Genomic DNA, 5839 nt, shown 5'->3' with positions numbered 1-5839 from the left:
ACCCGATTAATATTCATGAATCCAGCAGCTCATTAATGTAACAAGGAGTCGGAGGCGTTCGGATCCATATGCAGCATTTATTAAACAGAATGGTCATACAGGCAGAGATCAGGAATGGCGTCAGGTGTGTCAGGGATAACCAGAAACAAGCAGAGATTGGGACAGGCAGCGGAGAATCAGAGTTGGAATAAACAGTCCAAAGGTCAAAACACAGGAATAACAAACACAGGGAAAACCCTCGGAAATGTCAGACTGGCTAAACAAGACTTCGCAGTGAGAGTGAGTGTGCTGCTTTTATGTGTGTGTGTAAATGAGGTGCAGGTTTGGCAAGGAAATTGGCTGATGAATGAGGTGCAGGTGTGGCAGGGTGATTGTGATGCAGTGACTCATGGGTAATGAAGTTCGGGTGTGGTGCAACAGTTTGAGAGGTGCTAGTGTCCAAGTGACAACTGGTGGTGAATGGGTGGAATGGTCCTGACTGGAGTGCCCTCTACTGAAGCTTTTGGGCACTCCATCTAATGATCGTGACAATTAATCCTTAGTAATTCTTAGTGTGTTTTATAGTTCTTATTATTAGAATTTGTATCATTATTATCCTATCAGTATTTTGTTACTTTTTTCCTAATTCTTTTTGTCAGAAACACTGAATGACAGAAAAAACAACCACCTCTCAAGTTAAAATGTTCAGTTAAAGTGACTAATATGCATTCAAACATTTACTTCTAATTACTTAAGTTATATTAAATAATAATTGATTATTATAAAGCTTGACTGACTGATTTTAAAAGTGTATTTTAAAAAAACTGCGCCATTTTACAAATTATATATATATATATATATATATATATATATATATATATATATATATATATATCAGTCTGGCGAGTAAACTAAAATATAAAATATTTACTAGCCAATGGCAATTCAATTGCCAAGGTGTCCATAGAGGGTTGCAACCTAACCAGTAGTCATTATTAGGGCCTGAGCAAAAAAATTACACCAACTGAAATGTGTTCTTTATGATAAGAGGAACGTTCCCCTCAAATTTTTATGAAGATTAAAGCAGCTTTGTCCATGCAACCATGGCATGCATTTTTCGTGAGGTTTTGAGACTGACCTACTTTCCATTGCAACTTGTAACAAAGAATTTCCCAGTGTGGTTCAATTAAGTAATTCTAAGTCTGATTCTGATTAAACAGACAGTGTTTCTAATGCTAAAGGTTTTTTTTTTCAGTTTAGTTTTTTATCTTTTTTATTAATCTTCTACATCCATGCACTAATTTTATTATGCAATAAGAAGCTACTTTTTATGTCTTTATCTTAATACATGGTTTTATTAAAAAAAAGGAGCTTTACACACAACCTTATCAGAGCTAATGATAATAACCTGTATTGTTATACATTTATATAGTCTTGATTTAGGTGTGTACAGTGGTTTTACATTTAAAAGGGTTGTAAATCTAGTTTCTAATTTTTTGCACGCCATATTCAACTTTAATCAGGTAATTTCACAACAACAAAAAAGTGGCTAGTAAAAATGCTGTGTGGCTAGTAACTTTGGAAAACCACTAGCCACATTGTCTAGTGAGTGTCAAGCCCTATATATATATATATATATATATATATATATATATATATATATATATATATATATATATATAGTGTACAGAGAGAGAGATAGAGTATGTACTCAGTAATGAAATTTTCTAGGGATTAATCTATTAACATACCTCTGCTGCTGATAGGGCAAGTCTGAACATGACTGTTGGTGAAAGGAAGCTTTATATTCGTAATGTAAACATCCCTTCCTTTAACTTTATAAATCTATAAATTACGCTTTTCATACATTTTACCTAGATTCATGTCTCTACTTTGTCTGTTATCTACTGTCTTGAAGAAAAATATGGGTAAATATGTTTTACATTCATTCGTGCTTCTTCAGAGCCATAACCAGGGTTTTGGTTAGATTGTCGAGAATTGTGCTATAATTACACATACAAATGCAACCCATTTAACCCAAACATGTAGCTGTTTGTGAAAAATGTTTAATGGGGACAGGAATGTCTCCTAAGCGATTGAGGTTTTTTGTAGTCGGATGAAATAATGAACATAGTAGTCTTCATTTACTTATGACATCTGATCCACTGAGGACGCAGTTTGTTTTTGAAGGGAATGCATCCCCCTGATCTGCCTAAATGCATCTATATTTGCGTGATCACCTTTCCTAAGTCGTGGTTAAGGGAAGTTGTGGCCTCGTGGTTAGAGAGTTTGACTAATCCCAGGGTTGTGGGTTCAAATCTTGGGCCGGCAATAACAAGACTTAGGTGCCCTTGAGCAAGGCACTGAACCCCCAATTGCTCCCCGTTTTTATTTATTTATTTATTTATTTATTTATTTATTTATTTATTTATTTTTTATGAATCTCTGCAAATCACCTTTCCAAATAATGTGCTAGTTAGCAAGTTGCACATATGTCATGTTTTTTTTGTTTGTTTGTTTTTTTTTCAGAAGGAACCATTTTTATTCAATTTATGGCAAAAATATGGCACCTGTGTTTGCCAGAACTTTACAGTAAAATACAGTGGCAGTGTTACAGGCATTGTGGGATGGCAACTGTATTTTGTCACCGTTTGTCATGTCATTAAATTATAACATTTGAAGAAACCATTCTCAACACTATTAAGTACAAAATAAATGTTAAAGCTAACCCATAAAATAAGGCAAAGGGAACAATGGAAGGCTACACAATGACTTCACAAGTTCCAGTAATTGATGCCAATTATAGGTGGGTAATACCAGGGTAGTCTTGTAAAGACTAAATGCTAGAAGGTCTTATCCATACAGCAGTTAATTCTGAAAGCTTCCTACACAAGTGCTGTTTAGGGGTGCGGTTATCTGAGATTAAACCACACTGTGGAAAGAGTCTAGAAGAGTATTTCAAATAGTGGTGCATATTTTAAAGATTTGACACAAACCTTGCAACCTTACATTAACAGTTTATTTCTTCTTTAAAGCACTTGCTTTATGATCTCAGTACCTTGTAAACAGGACTCGGTTTCCAGATTGACATTAAAAACACCTGTGTGTTTTTGTCAAAGTTATTTAAAACCATCCAATCAGATTAGGAGGGCCAGTGTCCAGAAGAGTTTAGCTTCATCCCTAATCACACATGCCTGAAAAATCTCAATTTTTCCATTTCTCGTCTCTGGTCGGGGGCTGAGGTGAAGGAGGATGCTTTCATCATAAGGATTTAGAGTGGAGTGGCTGGCGGGCATGACAGTGACACCCGCTGGAACATGTTGATACAGGTGATCATCCAAAACGCACTAGAAAATGGTCTTTAGTGTGTCATCGTTACAGGGCACTTGATGTGAAAACTCTAGGAACTCCTCTAAGTAGTCCTCAGTTGGACGGCCATCTTGGAAGAGAGAGTGAAAAGAAGATCTGCTGGTTCGTGAGGGTGAGGTGAATGCCCATGTTGTAAGGCAAATTTTGTAGGTCTGTTTTTCTGTCAGCAAACAGGACAGAAACACAGAGGGAAGTTCTCACAACAACAGGTTTATTGACAAACAGGCAGCAATCTGAAAGGGAGTAGTTCAAGGTAGTAAAGGAATTCAAGTCTTTTAGCTGAGGTTTAATAGAAGAATGTCTCTTGCAGGTGATCCGAGGGAGCAAAGGAGCATCTAGGGGTAAATAAACGCAAGAAGTCAGGCTTAGTGATGCTATGCAAATTGTGGACCAGACAAAAAGAGTGTGCGGTGATATGGGGGCTTAACAAGCTGAGGCTGGTGCGGGCAATCAGTGCTCTGGTGATTGGGATCTGGTGACTGAGGTGAGGTGGTGAATAATGCTGCCTTCACATGCTATTGGAATTTTTTCCTATTTCCCACTTATCAAGTCATGATTACGAGCTTGTCGTATTCAACTGCTTTAATGTTAGAAATAATAAAATGTAGCATCCGCTTGGTTAACTATCATAAACATTCAGCGCGCTACACATGCAGTTCTGGAATTTCACTGCTTGTAAAACATACAATATGCTTCGGATGATCTTTCATATCTAACCTATAAATACACTAGTGACAAGAAAAAGGGATGTAGTTGTGAGAACAGCATTGACAGCAGCAATGGTTGTCCCTTCGACCATTAGATTATGATTAGATTATGACCCTCCCAACTCGGAAACTCTGGTATCAGAATTATTTCCAAATTTCCCAGTAGTAAATACCGCTTGAGAGGTGTTCAGATCTAATTTTCAATTAGGAAACTTGTGTTTACGATACTTCCGATAGCACATGAAGGCAGCATGAGTCTCCCTGACAATTGTGCAGTAAGATATAAATATAAAAAATATAATTGTAACTCCCACATCAGGTTCTGCTTAACAGTAATTGCCATCACTTAACTTTCCAACTTCTGGCAAAGTCCCTGTGAAATCTAGCACTTGTTGTGAATCAGGAGGATATATTATATCCCATATACTTTATCTCCTCAGTTTCATTCAGGTAACACTGAATGTATGCACACAGCTCATGGGCTATCTGGTGCTTTGTTACTGTTATTTGCTGTTTTGTCCATTGGTTTATCTTGTGTAACCTCCACCAATCTGCAAATAAACCTTGCAGTTGCACCCACAAGATTCATTGCAATAATCTTTCAACAAATATTGTAAGGTAACTTGTGGTTAAGCAATTAAGAGGTTATAATGTTTTTGTTAAACTTTAACTGTTCACATTAATCATTTTGTTTTTTTCTGTTAGGTTAACATTTGTAAATGAGTGGAGTTGTAAAAAGAGCAATGTCTCCAACTGTTTTTTTTAAATGCATGTGGAAAATATGACTTGCCTTTTCGGATTGGAAACAGATGGTATTCCATGGCTGGTCTTCTGCTGGAGCAAAAGATGTTTTGAGGAGAGATGTCCCAATGTCTTAACATGAGACAGAGATGCACGAGTGCTGTGATGAGAACTGACACACTGCCTGAGACCAGTTTCAACCGTTCACACTGCAGTCCAAATATCTCAGCTAGCAAAGAAAAGAGCAAGAGAGTGAGAGAAATGCATTAGAAAGGAGGTATGTCACCCTAGAGCTACAGTAAATGGTATGTTTGGTACACTGTATCAATTTTGTGTGTTGACTACCATATTCTAATAAACCTGAAGAGAACTATCCGTTAGCATTCCAATGCGTCTCATTGCTCAGCTGCCACAAACAGCTCTAGATGTACTGTATGTAACCTGGATTCTGCCATTTTTTTCCTCATATTTTCTTCATTAGCACTTCACAAGCCACTCACCTGAACCACAAATACCATAATGTGACTGGTCACTCGAATAACTTATTAATTTGAGTATTCTGAAAGCACCTATTATAATATAATGAAATAGTAGCAATTTATATTACATTTCAATGGAGAAAGATTTTTTTTTTTTTTTTATTATTATAAAAAGAAATTTATTGAATCATCGACCAGAAGGTGATGCAAGACAAATCAGCCAAAACCTAAGCCCCTGCCTAAAACGTGTGTGTAATGATAAAAACTCTGTAATTTTTCGGGAAGAAGGAGGTGGGAACCGGCGGACAATCAAATAAAGACTTTAATAACAAAATAAACACAAAACAGCGCAACAGCCCCTCGCGGACGACTGTCGCGCACAAATAAAAAGCAAACACAAACTAAAACCCAGGCCTGGTCCTCTCTCGTCCTTCACTGTCGTCGCTCCAGTTTTATATCCCTCCATCTCCTCCGAGGGACTCGAGACCGGTGGGTCGAGCATGTGTAGCTCATCTCCAATCACTCCACTGGCCTCGCTCTGTTCCCACGTCTCTCGGCCCCGCC

At 37.4% G+C, this 5839-nt stretch overlaps 1 long non-coding RNA gene across 1 annotated transcript; it reads left to right on the top strand.

The window, feature by feature from the left end:
* The first annotated feature begins 3330 nt into the window (after nucleotides 1-3330).
* Nucleotides 3331-5526, top strand: LOC132107361 (uncharacterized). Its single transcript, XR_009424290.1, has 4 exons — nucleotides 3331-3460; nucleotides 3659-3689; nucleotides 4761-5048; nucleotides 5477-5526. It is a non-coding gene; the product is annotated as an uncharacterized LOC132107361 (long non-coding RNA).
* The last annotated feature ends 313 nt before the right edge of the window (nucleotides 5527-5839 follow it).

Source organism: Carassius carassius, chromosome 27, assembly GCF_963082965.1.
Source record: "Carassius carassius chromosome 27, fCarCar2.1, whole genome shotgun sequence".
Classification (NCBI taxonomy): Eukaryota; Metazoa; Chordata; class Actinopteri; order Cypriniformes; family Cyprinidae; genus Carassius; species Carassius carassius.
Note: the sequence above shows the minus strand (reverse complement) of the source record. Positions and strands in the feature narration are given on the sequence as shown.